The sequence below is a fragment of the Gorilla gorilla genome, chromosome 13, assembly GCF_029281585.2.
Source record: "Gorilla gorilla gorilla isolate KB3781 chromosome 13, NHGRI_mGorGor1-v2.1_pri, whole genome shotgun sequence".
Classification (NCBI taxonomy): Eukaryota; Metazoa; Chordata; class Mammalia; order Primates; family Hominidae; genus Gorilla; species Gorilla gorilla.
The window spans coordinates 133,066,887-133,082,203 of NC_073237.2; positions in this window are offsets into that span (position 1 = coordinate 133,066,887).

The window sequence follows — 15,317 nt, forward strand, 5'->3', positions numbered from 1 at the left end:
CGCGGGGGCCGGTGTGTAAACTCCACCGTCACGGGAGCCGGTCCCCGTAAACTCCACCGTCGCGGGGTCCGGTTCCCGTGAACTCCACCGTCGCGGGGGCCGGTACCCGTGAACTCCACCGTCGCGGGGGCAGTCCCCGTGAACTCCACCGTCGCGGGGGCCCGTGTCGGTAAACTCCACCGTCACGGGAGCCGGTCCCCGTAAACTCCACTGTCGTGGGAGCCGGTCCCCGTAAGCTCCACCGTCGCGGGAGCCGGTCCCCGTAAACTCCACCGTCACGGGGGCCAGTGTGTAAACTCCACCGTCGCGGGACCCGGTCCCCGTAAAGTCCACCGTCGCGGGAGCCGGTCCCCGTAAACTCCACCGTCGCGGGGGCCGGTCCCCGTAAACTCCACCGTCGCGGGGGCCGGTCCCCGTAAACTCCACCGTCGCGGGGGCCGGTCCCCGTAATCTCCACTGTCACGGGGACCAGTGTCGGTAAACTCCACCGTCGCGGGAGCCGGTCCCCGTAAACCCAACCGTCGCGGGGGCCGGTGTGTAAACTCCACCGTCACGGGGGCCGGTCCCCGTAAACTCCACCGTCGCGGGGGCCGGACCCCATAAACTCCACCGTCGCGGGAGCCGGTCCCCGTAAACTCCAACGTCGTGGGGGCCGGTCCCCGTAAAATCCACCGTCGCGTTGGCCGGTCCCCGTAAACTCCACCGTCGCGGGGGCCGGTGTCGGTAAACTCCACCGTCGCGGGAGCCGGTCCCCGTAAACTGCAACGTCGCGGGGGCCGCTCCCCGTAAAATCCACCGTCGTGGGGGCCGGTCCCCGTAAACTCCACCGTCGCGGGGGCCCGTGTGTAAACTCCACCGTCCCGGGAGCCGGTCCCCGTAAACTGCAACGTCGCGGGGGCCGCTCCCCGTAAAATCCACCGTCGTGGGGGCCGGTCCCCGTAAACTCCACCGTCGCGGGGGCCCGTGTGTAAACTCCACCGTCGCGGGGGCCGGTCCCCGTAATCTCCACTGTCACGGGGACCAGTGTCGGTAAACTCCACCGTCGCGGGAGCCGGTCCCCGTAAACTGCAACGTCGCGGGGGCCGCTCCCCGTAAAATCCACCGTCGTGGGGGCCGGTCCCCGTAAACTCCACCGTCGCGGGGGCCCGTGTGTAAACTCCACCGTCGCGGGAGCCGGTCCCCGTAAACTCCACCGTCGCTGGGGCCGGTCCCCGTAAACTCCACCGTCACGGGCGCCGGTCCCCGTAAACTCCACCGTCACGGGGACCAGTGTCGGTAAACTCCACCGTCGCGGGAGCTGGTCCCTGTAAACTCCACTGTTCCGGGGGCCAGTGAGTAAACTCCACCGTCACGGTAGCCGGTCCCCGTGAACCCCGCCGTCGCGGGGGCCGGTCCCCGTAAACTCCACCGTCGCGGGGGCCAGTGTGTAAACTCCACCGTCGCGGGAGCCGGTCCCCGTAAACTCCACCGTCACGGGGGTCGGTCCCCGTAAACTCCACCGTCACGGGCGCTGGTCCCCGTAAACTCCACCGTCGCGGGCGCCAGTGTGTAAACTCCACCGTCACGGGAGCCGGTCCCCGTAAACTCCACCGTCGCGGGATCCAGTCCCCGTAAACTCCACCGTCGCGGGGGCCAGTCCCCGTAAACTCCACCGTCGCGGGGGCCGGTCCCCGTAAACTCCACTGTCGCGGGGTCCGGTGTCGGTAAACTCCACCGTCGCGGGGGCCGGTCCCCGTAAACTCCACTGTCGCGGGGTCCGGTGTCGGTAAACTCCACCGTCGCGGGAGCCGGTCCCCGTAAACTCCACTGTCGCGGGGGCCAGTGTGTAAACTCCACCGTCGCGGGAGCCGGTCCCCGTAAACTCCACCTTCACGGGAGCCGGTCCCCGTAAACTCCACTGTCGCGGGGGCCAATGTGTAAACTCCACCGTCGCGGGAGCCGGTCCCCGTAAACTCCACCTTCACGGGAGCCGGTCCCCGTAAACTCCAACGTCGCGGGGGCCGCTCCCCGTAAAATCCACCTTCGCGGGGGCCGGTCCCCGTAAACTCCACCGTCACGGGGACCAGTGTCGGTAAACTCCACCGTCGTGGGAGCCGGTCCCCGTAAACTCCACCATCGCGGGGGCCACTGTGTAAACTCCACCGTCGCGGGAGCCGGTCCCCGTAAAGTCCACCGTCGCGTGAGCCGGTCCCCGTAAACTCCACCGTCGCGGGAGCCGGTCCCCGTAAACTCAACCGTCGCGGGTGCCTGTCGCCGTAAACTCCACCATCGCGGGGGCCGGTCCCCGTAAACTCCACCGTTGCGGGGGCTGGTCCCCGTAAACTCCACCGTCGCGGGGGCCTGTGTCGGTAAACTCCACCGTCGCGGGGGCCGGTCCCCGTAAACTCCACCGTCGCGTGGGCCGGTCCCCGTAAACTCCAACTTCGCGGGGGCCGGTCCCCGTAAAGTCCACCGTCGCGGGGACCGGTCCCCGTAAAATCCACCGTCGCGGGGGCCAGTGTGTAAACTCCACCGTTGCGGGGGCGAGTGTGCAAACTCCAGCGTCGCGGGAGCCGGTCCCGGTAAAGTCCACCGTCGTGGGGGCCGGTCCCCGTAAACTCCACCGTCGCGGGGGCCGGTCCCCGTAAACTCCACCGTCGCGGAGGCCGGTCCCCGTAAACTCCACCGTCGCGGGGACCGGTCCCCGTAAAATCCACCGTCGTGGGGGCCAGTGTGTAAACTCCACCGTCGCGGGGGCCGGTCCCCGTAAACTCCACCGTCGCGGGGGCCGGTCCCCGTAAACTCCACCGTCGCGGGGGCCGGTCCCCGTAAACTCCACCGTCGCGGGGGCCGGTCCCCGTAAACTCCACCGTCGCGGGGGCCGGTCCCCGTAAACTCCACCGTCGCGGGGGCCGGTCCCCGTAAACTCCACCGTCGCGGGGGCCGGTCCCCGTAAAATCCACCGTCGCGGGGGCCAGTGTGTAAACTCCACCGTCGCGGGGGCCAGTGTGTAAACTCCACCGTCGCGGGGGCCGGTCCCCGTAAACTCCACCGTCGCGGGGGCCGGTCCCCGTAAACTCCACCGTCGCGGAGGCCGGTCCCCGTAAACTCCACCGTCGCGGGGGCGGTCCCCGTGAACTCCACCATCGCGGGGGCCCGTGTCGATAAACTCCACCGTCGTGGGATCCGGTCCCCGTAAACTCCACTGTCGCGGGAGCCGGTCCCCATAAGCTCGACCGTCGTGGGAGCCGGTCCCCGTAAACTCCACCGTCGCGGGAGCCAGTGTGTAAACCCCACCGTCACGGGAGCCGGTCCCCGTAAACTCCACCGTCACGGGGGCCAGTGTGTAAACTCCACCGTCACGTGAGCCGGTCCCCGTAAACTCCACCGTCACGGGGGCCGGTCCCCGTAAACTCCACCATCGGGGGTGCCAGTCCCCGTAAACTCCACTGTCAGGGGGGCCAGTCCCCGTAAACTCTACTGTCGCGGGATCCGGTGTGTAAACTCCACCGTCGCGGGAGCCGGTCCCCGTAAACTCCACCGTCGCGGGGGCCGGTCCCCGTAAACTCCACCGTCGCGGGGGCCGGTCCCTGTAAAATCCACCGTCGCGGGGGCCGGTGTGTAAACTCCACCGTCGCGGGAGCCGGTCCCCGTAAACTCCACCGTCGCGGGGTCCGGTTCCCGTGAACTCCACCGTCGCGGGGGCCGGTACCCGTGAACTCCACCGTCGCGGGGGCGGTCCCCGTGAACTCCACCGTCGCGGGGGCCCGTGTCGGTAAACTCCACCGTCGCGGGAGCCGGTCCCCGTAAACTGCAACGTCGCGGGGGCCGCTCCCCGTAAAATCCACCGTCGTGGGGGCCGGTCCCCGTAAACTCCACCGTCGCGGGGGCCCGTGTGTAAACTCCACCGTCGCGGGAGCCGGTCCCCGTAAACTGCAACGTCGCGGGGGCCGCTCCCCGTAAAATCCACCGTCGTGGGGGCCGGTCCCCGTAAACTCCACCGTCGCGGGGGCCCGTGTGTAAACTCCACCGTCGCGGGGGCCGGTCCCCGTAATCTCCACTGTCACGGGGACCAGTGTCGGTAAACTCCACCGTCGCGGGAGCCGGTCCCCGTAAACCCAACCGTCGCGGGGGCCGGTGTGTAAACTCCACCGTCACGGGGGCCGGTCCCCGTAAACTCCACCGTCGCGGGGGCCGGACCCCATAAACTCCACCGTCGCGGGAGCCGGTCCCCGTAAACTCCAACGTCGTGGGAGCCGGTCCCCGTAAAATCCACCGTCGCGTTGGCCGGTCCCCGTAAACTCCACCGTCGCGGGGGCCGGTGTCGGTAAACTCCACCGTCGCGGGAGCCGGTCCCCGTAAACTGCAACGTCGCGGGGGCCGCTCCCCGTAAAATCCACCGTCGTGGGGGCCGGTCCCCGTAAACTCCACCGTCGCGGGGGCCCGTGTGTAAACTCCACCGTCGCGGGAGCCGGTCCCCGTAAACTCCACCGTCGCTGGGGCCGGTCCCCGTAAACTCCACCGTCACGGGCGCCGGTCCCCGTAAACTCCACCGTCACGGGGACCAGTGTCGGTAAACTCCACCGTCGCGGGAGCTGGTCCCTGTAAACTCCACTGTTCCGGGGGCCAGTGAGTAAACTCCACCGTCACGGTAGCCGGTCCCCGTGAACCCCGCCGTCGCGGGGGCCGGTCCCCGTAAACTCCACCGTCGCGGGGGCCAGTGTGTAAACTCCACCGTCGCGGGAGCCGGTCCCCGTAAACTCCACCGTCACGGGGGTCGGTCCCCGTAAACTCCACCGTCACGGGCGCTGGTCCCCGTAAACTCCACCGTCGCGGGCGCCAGTGTGTAAACTCCACCGTCACGGGAGCCGGTCCCCGTAAACTCCACCGTCGCGGGATCCAGTCCCCGTAAACTCCACCGTCGCGGGGGCCAGTCCCCGTAAACTCCACCGTCGCGGGGGCCGGTCCCCGTAAACTCCACTGTCGCGGGGTCCGGTGTCGGTAAACTCCACCGTCGCGGGAGCCGGTCCCCGTAAACTCCACTGTCGCGGGGGCCAGTGTGTAAACTCCACCGTCGCGGGAGCCGGTCCCCGTAAACTCCACCTTCACGGTAGCCGGTCCCCGTAAACTCCACTGTCGCGGGGGCCAATGTGTAAACTCCACCGTCGCGGGAGCCGGTCCCCGTAAACTCCACCTTCACGGGAGCCGGTCCCCGTAAACTCCAACGTCGCGGGGGCCGCTCCCCGTAAAATCCACCTTCGCGGGGGCCGGTCCCCGTAAACTCCACCGTCACGGGGACCAGTGTCGGTAAACTCCACCGTCGTGGGAGCCAGTCCCCGTAAACTCCACCATCGCGGGGGCCACTGTGTAAACTCCACCATCGCGGGAGCCGGTCCCCGTAAAGTCCACCGTCGCGTGAGCCGGTCCCCGTAAACTCCACCGTCGCGGGAGCCGGTCCCCGTAAACTCAACCGTCACGGGTGCCTGTCGCCGTAAACTCCACCATCGCGGGGGCCGGTCCCCGTAAACTCCACCGTTGCGGGGGCTGGTCCCCGTAAACTCCACCGTCGCGGGGGCCTGTGTCGGTAAACTCCACCGTCGCGGGGGCCGGTCCCCGTAAACTCCACCGTTGCGGGGGCTGGTCCCCGTAAACTCCACCGTCGCGGGGGCCTGTGTCGGTAAACTCCACCGTCGCGGGGGCCGGTCCCCGTAAACTCCACCGTTGCGGGGGCTGGTCCCCATAAACTCCACCGTCGCAGGGGCCTGTGTCGGTAAACTCCACCATCGCGGGGGCCGGTCCCCGTAAACTCCACCGTCGCGGGGGCCGGTCCCCGTAAACTCCAACTTCGCGGGGGCCGGTCCCTGTAAAGTCCACCGTCGTGGGGGCCGGTCCCCGTAAACTCCACCTTCGCAGGGGCCGGTCCCCGTAAACTCCACCGTCGCGGGGGCTGGTCCCCGTAAACTCCACCGTCGCGGGGACCGGTCCCCGTAAAATCCACCGTCGCGGGGGCCAGTGTGTAAACTCCACCGTCACGGGGGCCAGTGTGTAAACTCCACCGTCGCGGGAGCCGGTCCCCGTAAACTCCAACTTCGCGGGGGGCCGGTCCCCGTAAAGTCCACCGTCGCGGGGGCCGGTCCCCGTAAACTCCACCGTCGCGGGGGCCGGTCCCCGTAAACTCCACCGTCGCGGGGGCCGGTCCCCGTAAACTCCACCGTCGCGGGGGCCGGTCCCCGTAAACTCCACCGTCGCGGGGGCCGGTCCCCGTAAACTCCACCGTCGCGGGGGCCGGTCCCCGTAAACTCCACCGTCGCGGGGGCCAGTGTGTAAACTCCACCGTCGCGGGAGCCGGTCCCCGTAAACTCCAACTTCGCGGGGGCCGGTCCCTGTAAAGTCCACCGTCGCGGGGGCCGGTCCCCGTAAACTCCACCGTCGCGGGGGCCGGTCCCCGTAAACTCCACCGTCGGGGGGGCCGGTCCCCGTAAACTCCACCGTCACGGGGGCCAGTGTCGGTATACTCCACCGTCGCTGGAGCCGGTCCCCGTAAACTCCACCGTCGTGGGGGCCAGTGTGTAAACTCCACCGTCGCGGGAGCCGGTCCCCGTAAACTCCACCTTCGCGGGAGCCGGTCCCCGTAAACTCCACCGTCGCGGGGGCCGGTCCCCGTAAACTCCACCGTCGCGGGGGCCGGTCCCCGTAAACTCCACCGTCGCGGGGGCCGGTCCCCGTAAACTCCACCATCGCGGGGGCCAGTGTGTAAACTCCACCGTCGCGGGAGCCGGTCCCCGTAAACTCCACCGTCGCGGGGTCCGGTCCCCGTGAACTCCACCGTCGCGGGGGCCGGTCCCCGTGAACTCCACCGTCGCAGGGGCGGTCCCCGTGAACTCCACCGTCGCGGGGGCCCGTGTCGGTAAACTCCACCGTCGTGGGAGCCGGTCCCCTTAAACTCCACCGTCGTGGGAGCCGGTCCCCGTAAACTCCACCGTCGCGGGGGCCGGTCCCCGTAAACTCCACCGTCGCGGGGGCCGGTCCCCGTAAAATCTACCGTCGCGGGGGCCAGTGTGTAAACTCCACCGTCGCGGGAGCCGGTCCCCGTAAACTCCACCGTCGCGGGGTCCGGTCCCCGTGAACTCCACCATCGCGGGGTCCGGTCCCCGTGAACTCCACCGTCGCGGGGTCCGGTCCCCGTGAACTCCACCGTCGCGGGGGCCAGTGTCGGTAAACTCCACCGTCGCGGGAGCCGGTCCCCGTAAACTCCACCGTCGCGGGGGCCGGTCCCCGTAAACTCCACCGTCGCGGGGGCCGGTCCCCGTAAACTCCACCGTCGCGGGGGCCAGTGTCTGTAAACTCCACCGTCGGGGGAGCCAGTCCCTGTGATAAAACCACTTTCTCTGCTTGCACACCTCCTATCGGCTCTGCTTGTCTGCAGAGCTCTGACGAATACAATGAGGTCCCCAGAGGAGGGAAGGTGCTGGGCTGGGGCGGGGTGTGGGGAGCTGGCGTTTTATGGGGACAGGGCTTCAGTTTGTGAAGATGGCGGCGTTCTGCAGACGGGCGGTGGGTGACACAGCACTGGGACACTGGGAACGTGCTTAGTGTCACTGAACTGTGCACTGAAAAATGGTTCAAATCGTAAGTTCTGTGTATTATTTCCGTGATTTTCCCACAGTAAGAAAACACCCAGCTGGGCATGTTGGCTCACGTCTGGAATCCCAGCACTTTGGGAAGCCAAGGCAGGTGGATCACCCGAGGTCAGGAGTTCAAGACCAGCCTGGCCAACATGCTGAAACCTTATCTCTACTAAAAATACAAAAATTAGCCAGGTGTGGTGGCAGGCGCCTGTCATCCCAGCTACTTGGAAGGCTGAGGTGGGAGAATCGCTTGATCCCGGGAGGCGGAGGTTGCAGTGAGCTGAGTTCGCATCACTGCACTCCAGCCTGGGCAACAGAGCAAGACTCTGTCTCAGAAAAAAAAAAAGAAAAGAAAAGAAAGAAAGAAAGAGAAAGAGAAAGAAAGCAAGCAAGAAAGGAAAGACTCATTGGCCTGAACTCCTTGGCTCCCTGGGCTGGGCCGGGGTGGCTGGGGAGAGACCACACCGGGCCTCAGCCGCATCTGGGGATCAGGAGGTCTCTCCACCGCGGCCGGAGCTGCCTGCTGAGGTTCGTGAAGTGGCGACTGCCTAGCGGATGCCGCTGCAGTAATGCCAAGTGTCACGGCAGCCAGTGAGATGGCTCCGTCCTCCTCATTCTCCCACAAGCGGCACGTCTGGCTGCCTGAGCTATCCCGGCCTTGAGCTCTGGTTGCAAGCGAGGTTGATAAAGGGCGTACTTAGTATGCCAGACTCCTCGGTATGAGAAGGGGCTCCAGGAAGGGGTGGGACAAGTGCTGAGTGTGGAGTCCCTGCAGCTGCTCCGTGGCTCCAATGGTTGGGTGGGGAGACCAGGGCTTAGTGAAAGGACACACACCAAGGTCAGAGTGCCAAGGTCAGAATGCCAAGGTCAGAGTGCTAATAAGATGCAACCCCAGGATTTTTCCCCTGGAGCCAGGGGTTCAGCCACTGCCGCCCAGAGAGCAGCAGCAAGGGGGCTCAGCAGGTGATAATTTTCTGGAGCAAAGAAAGAAGTGGCCTGGTTGGTTCCTCATGCCTAAGATTGGGCCTCCCGGCCCCTCAGCCTGGTGCCCTTGAGCATCTGTCCCTGCCTGACCTGGGGCTGTCACTCACCCATCAGCTCCTCCCTGTCTGCTGTGCTGCACAAGCCTACCCCACACACCAGACAAGACCTCCTCTTTCCCCCCACGTTTTCCATGAATGTTTGCACACAAAGGCTCAGTTCAGGGCCTATTAACTAAAAATTTTTAATGTTTATATTTTTATTTTTATTTTTTTGTTGAGAAAAGGTCTCACTCTGTCACCCAGGCTGGAGTGCAGTGGCACAAACACAGCTCCCTGCAGCCTCCTCCCTGGCTCAAGTGATTCTCCCACCTCAGCCTCCCAAGTAGCTGGGACTACAGGCAGCACATTGGCCAATGTTTCAATGTTTTTGTGGAGATGGGGTCTTGCTGTGTTGCCCAGGCTGGTCTCAAACTCCTGGGCTCAAGCGAGTCTCCCCCCTCAGCCTCCCAACGTGCTGGGATTACAGGCATGAGCCACCACACCTGGCTGTGTTTTTTAAAATTTTAAAAGCAATGTGTGCACTTAGTTTAAAAGTTTCCCCAAGACATAGAGAAAATAGCAACTCCAACTCCAGAAGTGATCACTTAAAATTCCTTTTTTTTTTTTTTTTTTTTTTTGAGACAGAGTCTCGCTCCCTCGCCCAGGCTGGAGTGCAGTGGCGCCATCCCGGCTTACTGCAAGCTCCGCCCCCCAGGTTCACGCCATTCTCCTGCCTCAGCCCCCCAAGCAGCCAGGACCACAGGCACCCGCCACCAAGCCCGGCTAATTTTTTTTATTTTTTAGTAGAGATGGGGTTTCACCGTGTTAGCCAGGATGGTCTCCATCTCCCAACCTCGTGATCCACCCGCCTCGGCTCCCCAAAGTGCTGGGATTACAGGCGTGAGCCACCGCGCCCGGCCCACTTAAAATTCTTTTAGCCAGCTTAGCTCTTCTAGCCGGCATTACTCCCTATTTTGAAATAATATGCTCATCATGCAGGTCCTTGAAGCTTCCTGTTGACTTCCTACCAGAAGATGAGGATCTCACTTTCCCATCTCTCCTGGCCAGTGCATGCCCTTCTCCCCTCCCATCTTCAAACAGATGACGGATCCCGAATTCTTCACACGGATAGTCAGCACTTGCATTAATATAACTCTGTAATTGTTCACTCTTGAGCCAAGTACTATATGATAAATGCATTTCCTTTTTACAACTTTTTGTTTTTCCTGGAATTCAAAGTTGCTTCCTTTTTCACTTGCTTAGTTAGAATATTGGTTAAGTTACTGAGGCAAAGAACCAAAACAACAGGAATCTAAACATGATAGAGTTGGTTTCTCCCTCACATGAAAGTCCCGAGGCTGGTGGGCTTCCCTGCCGCTCTCAACACGCGGCTTCTGGCTCAGGACCAAAGGGGCTACTCCAGCTCTCACCATCTCCCCGCCTGCAGGAGGGAGGGAAGGTCAACAAGAGAGTGACCCTGGCCAGGCAGGGTAGCTCACGCTTGTAATCCCAGCACTTTGGGAGGCCGAGGCAGGTGGATCACAAGGTCAGGTGTTCGAGACCAGCCTGGCCAATATGGTGAAACCCCAACTCTACTAAAAATACAAAAATTAGCCAGGTGTGGGGGCAGGCACCTGTAGTCCCAGATACTTGGGAGGCTGAGGCAAGAGAATCACCTGAACTTGGGAGGTAGACCTTGCAGTGAGCTGAGATCGCACCCTTGCACTCCAGCCTGGGCAACAAGAGTGAAATTCCGTCTCAAAAAAAAAAGGAATAAAAGAAAAAATAAGTAAAAACCAACCACCTTCAATCTGATAATTCTGGGCAGAAAACTGAATATAGTTTGGACCAGATCTTCGAGAAAAATTCATATACACCAAATTAACTAGTTCTGTTAAAAGGCTGCAATAAAAATACACATCATCATGAGATATACAGAACTTTAGAATCCAGCTAAGAGTAGAGAAATACTGAATTTCTTAATTTATCTGGAGGGGGCTGTAAATCCAAAGGTAGAAGGGCATTTCAGCGTTCTGGCGTGTTCTGAGATTCTAGGGTATAGTATCTCTCATACACACAGAGAGCATTTTGAAGGTGGCTATGGCCAGGACACCTCGGGGTGGGTTCTCCCGGAGAATGATCCTTTCTTTTAATGGGAAGATCCGGAAGTGACACCTCCCACTCCTGCTCTGGTCCCATTGACCAGAACTTGGTCACAGGCTAAGTTAGAGTCTGCAAGGAGGCTGGGAAACATGGTCTTTAGCTGGACAGCCTTGAGCCCGGTGAAATCCTTTTTACCGTGAAATGGGAGGGCACAGCTTGGGTGACAATCAGAGGTCGCCGCGGCACGGGTGGTCCTCACCCAAGCTCTCCCACGGAGCCGCAAGGCTCGTCCCCGTATTCTCACACGCATCAGGTCATCACTCCTTTCCATTTCTTTTCTTGAAGGCATCGCCTGGCCTCCTGGAGACCTTTGTCCCACCCGTCTCCTCTGGACTGGCCACTCTGGTCACCCTGAGAGCCTCCCTTCAGCTGTGATGCTGCCACTTCTTCTTTCAGTCATCAGGGGAATGCCCCCTGCGGGTTTTCCACGTTTGAATCCCAGAGATTTGGCAGCCGGCCCCTCCCCAGAAGATCGCGGGGACCTACTGCCCCTGCAGAATCCCTTGGCCTGCCCCAAAGCCGGCAAGCAAACCCTCCCCCCAAAGCGTCTGGCATTCCCTGGTCACCTCGGGACAGCCCAGCCTGCCATCCTCCCCAATATGCAGGCCGTGCCGCCGTGTGACTCGCAGGATTCAGGAGTCAGGGGGCCAGAGTCAGCGGCCAGGCTTTCCCTGGAGGCTGTGCCCAGAGCTCCCCAGAATGTGAAATGTGGTGACAGCGGTGCCCGCTGGCTGCTTGCAGGACCCCGGCAGTGACCCCGCGGGCAGGGCCCCCCCGGACGGCCCCCTGCGGAGGGCGCAGCCTTGCAGGTGGGGTCGGAGCACAGGGTCCCAGGGTCCCAGGCCCCACTTCCCAACCAAGCCAGGTCCTCTCTCCGCCCCCCTCCTCGAATCTTAAGAGCCTTTGGAGAGAAGCCAGGCAGGGCGGGACGCACAGGCTGTCAGGGTGGGAGGGGTGCGTGTCCCACGTGCAGGGAGCCCCGCCCAAGGCTGGCAGCAGCAGGGTAGAGGCCACTGGTCCAGGGCAGCTTCCGCGGGGAAACACCGCCGCGCTGTGAGCACTGGGGGAACTGCAGCCGCCGCCCCATCTGCCGGCTGCGGGTCATTGGGGGGGCCCCATGCCAACGGCCACGGAGGCCAAGGATCCCCGGAACCCCTCGGCCTTTGTCCCAGGAGAAGCTCCTCACACCCTCGGTGCCAGGGCCCTGGGAGCCCGTGAGACCAGGGTTCTCCCTGCTCAGACTCTTCCTGTGGCCTGGAGGGGACAGTGGGGGTGACAGGCACTGACCACCAGGCAGGCAGGGAGCCTGGGGTGTGAGGACACAGAGGTGACCAGGTGCTGAGCCCCTCCCTGATGAGCTCAGCACGGAGGTGGGAGCCCCTGACCCCTTCCCAGGGCTCTGAGTCGGCCTTGGAGAGTGTGGCGTTGAGCCTGGCCAGAGGTCAGCAGATGGCGGGCGGCTGGTGCTGGGGCCCCGGCTCTGCAGAAGGGTCAGGCCCCAGCACACCCGGGCATTTCCTGTGCAGCCCCAGATGGGTGAGGTCAGCTGAGAAGGGGAGAGGCCACAGGGGACTTCCTCTATCCTCTCAAATTAGCGGAGGCAGGGCCCCAGGCCGGGCCAGGGCCTAGGGCGGACGTGCTCTGGATATGGCAGCCTCTCCTCTCCCACCACCCAAGGAAGCGCCACTCAGCTACAGCCCCAGCCCCAGTTGATGGGTGGGAAACTGAGGCACAGCCAGATCCACAGATGACAATGGGCCCGGTCGGCGACTGCGGGTGGCCCTGCGCTCTCTGGCCTGCAGGTCACAGGCTCCAGCCACGGCCAACAGAAAAAGACTCTCACGGCCTGGCTCACCCACTGTCAGTCAGGGACGCAAAGGTCCCTCCCACAGCAGGGCCACGACCTGAATCTAGCCACTGGGCTCAGGATGCCTCCCCGGGAGGCAAGCGAGAGCCCTGTCACCATGGAACAGGTTAGAGGGGCACAAGCCTCTGTGGGCCTCTCCCACGCCCCCCACCCCCCACCCCCCGTGCTTCTGCAGAAGTGGGGGCCTGCAGGGGCTCTGGCGCCTTCCCACAGCAGGTGTCATCAGGGCAGGAACACAGTCCCCACCGCCTACCCATGAGTTTCACGTGCTGGGGGCAGTCATCACCCCAACCTCAACAAGCCAAGAGGACTGGATGTGGCCCCAGCACCCCACCAGCAGCCATGTCCTCCCAGGGAGGGAGCATGACTTACGCCTGGGGCAGAATAGGCTGCAGGGCCTGCTGGGAAGCCGTTCCCGGACCCCAGCTCAGTCCTCCGGCAGATTCACTCCGAGGAAGGTAGCACTGGTGACCTGGCTGGTGCTAGGCCCCCAAGCCCGCCCGCCAGCGTTCTTCAAGTCTGCACGTCCGAGGGCGGGAGGGAGCATGGACCCTGGCAGCCCCACCCTGACTGGGGTGGCCCCACATCCACCAGAGGGCAGCTGGGCCCAGTCCCGGCCATCCCCTTCAGGAGCCAGCACAGCAGGAGGGCCCCTTGTCAGCCAGAGCCTGGGTGGACGGCAGAGCCCCAGGGGCCGCCTCTGGACTGAGTTTGTGTCTGGCTTCTCACCTAGCTGGGGCCTGACCTCGAGAGGTCACTGTCGCCCTGGGCCTCAGTTTCCCCATCCAACAGGTGGGGAGAGCGTTAGCACCCACATCACGGCGGCCCCACAGATCAGTGCAGCGTGAAGGACTCAGCTAACCCTCCAGACCCCAGAGGCTGGGCCTCCCACCCCGCTGCCCCTGACCCATCCTGCACATCTGCCCCCACCTGGCTCCCCTCGCTCCCCTCGCTCCCCTCAGCGTCCCGTCCCGCTGGGTGGGGGCCTCCAGCGCCTCCGCCTCCGCCTCCGGGCTTCCAGGCAGGAAGGCGGCGGAGAGGAGCGTTTCCGCGCAGGCTGCTGTGCTGGGAGTGCTGCCTCTGATAAGGACGCACATGGCCGGCCGCACGTCCGCCTTTTGTCCCTGGCTCCCGCCAGCCCTTCCTGCTCCGGCCTGCAGGGTGGGGACTATGGGCCCAGCTGCAGCCCTCCCCCGACCCCCACCTCCACTCTGCCCCTGGCTCCACAGCCCCTGGGGTCCTGGCTGCCCTGGGGGAGTTTGAGGCCCCCAGTAGCAGCTACGGCTGGGGCCCCGGACAAACTGGGGGTGTAGGAGCTCTAGGAAATCAACCCCAGGGAGGCTGCTGAGGCTAAACAGAAGCATCAGCCCCAACCCAGCAGGGCCAGATGTTCTGCTCTCCCTCCCCCAGTTTTGGCTGCCGGGAGGGTCCCCACCGAGGGTCCCCCCCGACTCCTGCACAGGCCTAGCCACAGGCTCCCTCCCAGGCTGGACCGACCACTCTCCTGCTTGAGGTCCCAGAGAGGCGCTGGCCTGGCCTGGCCCATGTGCCCCACAAACACCCCCGGCTGCTCCTCCGGCATCTGTCTTAAAGCGCCAGCCCAGCGTGAGCCCCGCATCAGCGACCGAGAGGCATCCATCCTTACCCCCGACTGCCCATGGTGCCCACGCGGCAACCTCACAGCCGGTCTGCTGAGCTGGGCGGAGGAGAGGTTCCACCCACCCCAGAAGGAATCCACTCCCATCCCCTAAACTCCAGGAGCTGCCCTTGGCTGAGGAAGGACTGCAGAGGGCACGGGGCAGGCTGAGCCCAGGGTGGCAGAGGTTGCATGGTGCCCAGGATGCCTGGCAGGAGAGAGACCCGCAGCCCAGAAAGCTTCCTCTCCAGGACTGGGGGCCCCTCAGTGCTCACGCCTCCCACTGGCCCCCAGCATCCCCTACAACATGGCCCACGTCTCAAGGGATTGGAAGGAGCCCCCGCAGAGGCCATCGGCACGGACTAGAATGCAACCCAGTGGGGCATCCACTGATGTGGTCAAACGCTCAGCCAAGATGGTGGGAAGCGTTCAGGTCTGAGGCATTTCTTCTTTTTCTTGAATAACACCTTTATGGCTGGCCACGGTGGCTCACGCCTGTCATCCCAGCACTGTGGGAGGCCGAGGCGGGCAGATCACCTGAGGTCAGGAGTTTGAGACCAGCCTGGCCAACATGGTGAAATGCTTTCTCTACTACAAATACAAAAATTAGCTGGGTGTGGTGGCAGGCGCCTATAATCCCAGCTACTAGGGAGACTGAGGCAGGAGAATTGCTTGAGCCCAGGAGGCAGAGGTTGCAGTGAGCTGAGATCATGCCACTGCATTCCAGCCTGGGAGACAGAGTGAGACTCCACCTTGAAAATAAAATAAAAATAACAGCTTTATTAAGAAATCATTTATATACCATACAATTCACCCATTTAAAATGTACAATTCAGTCCGGGCTCGGTGGCTCATGCCTGTAATCCCAGCACTTTGGGAGGCTGCGGCGGGTGGATCACCAGGTCAGGAGTTTGAGACCAGCCTGGCCAATATGGTGAAACCCTGTCTCTACTAAAAATACAAAAATTAGTCGGGCGTGGTGGTGGGCACCTGTAATTCCAGCTACTCGGGAGGCTGAGGCA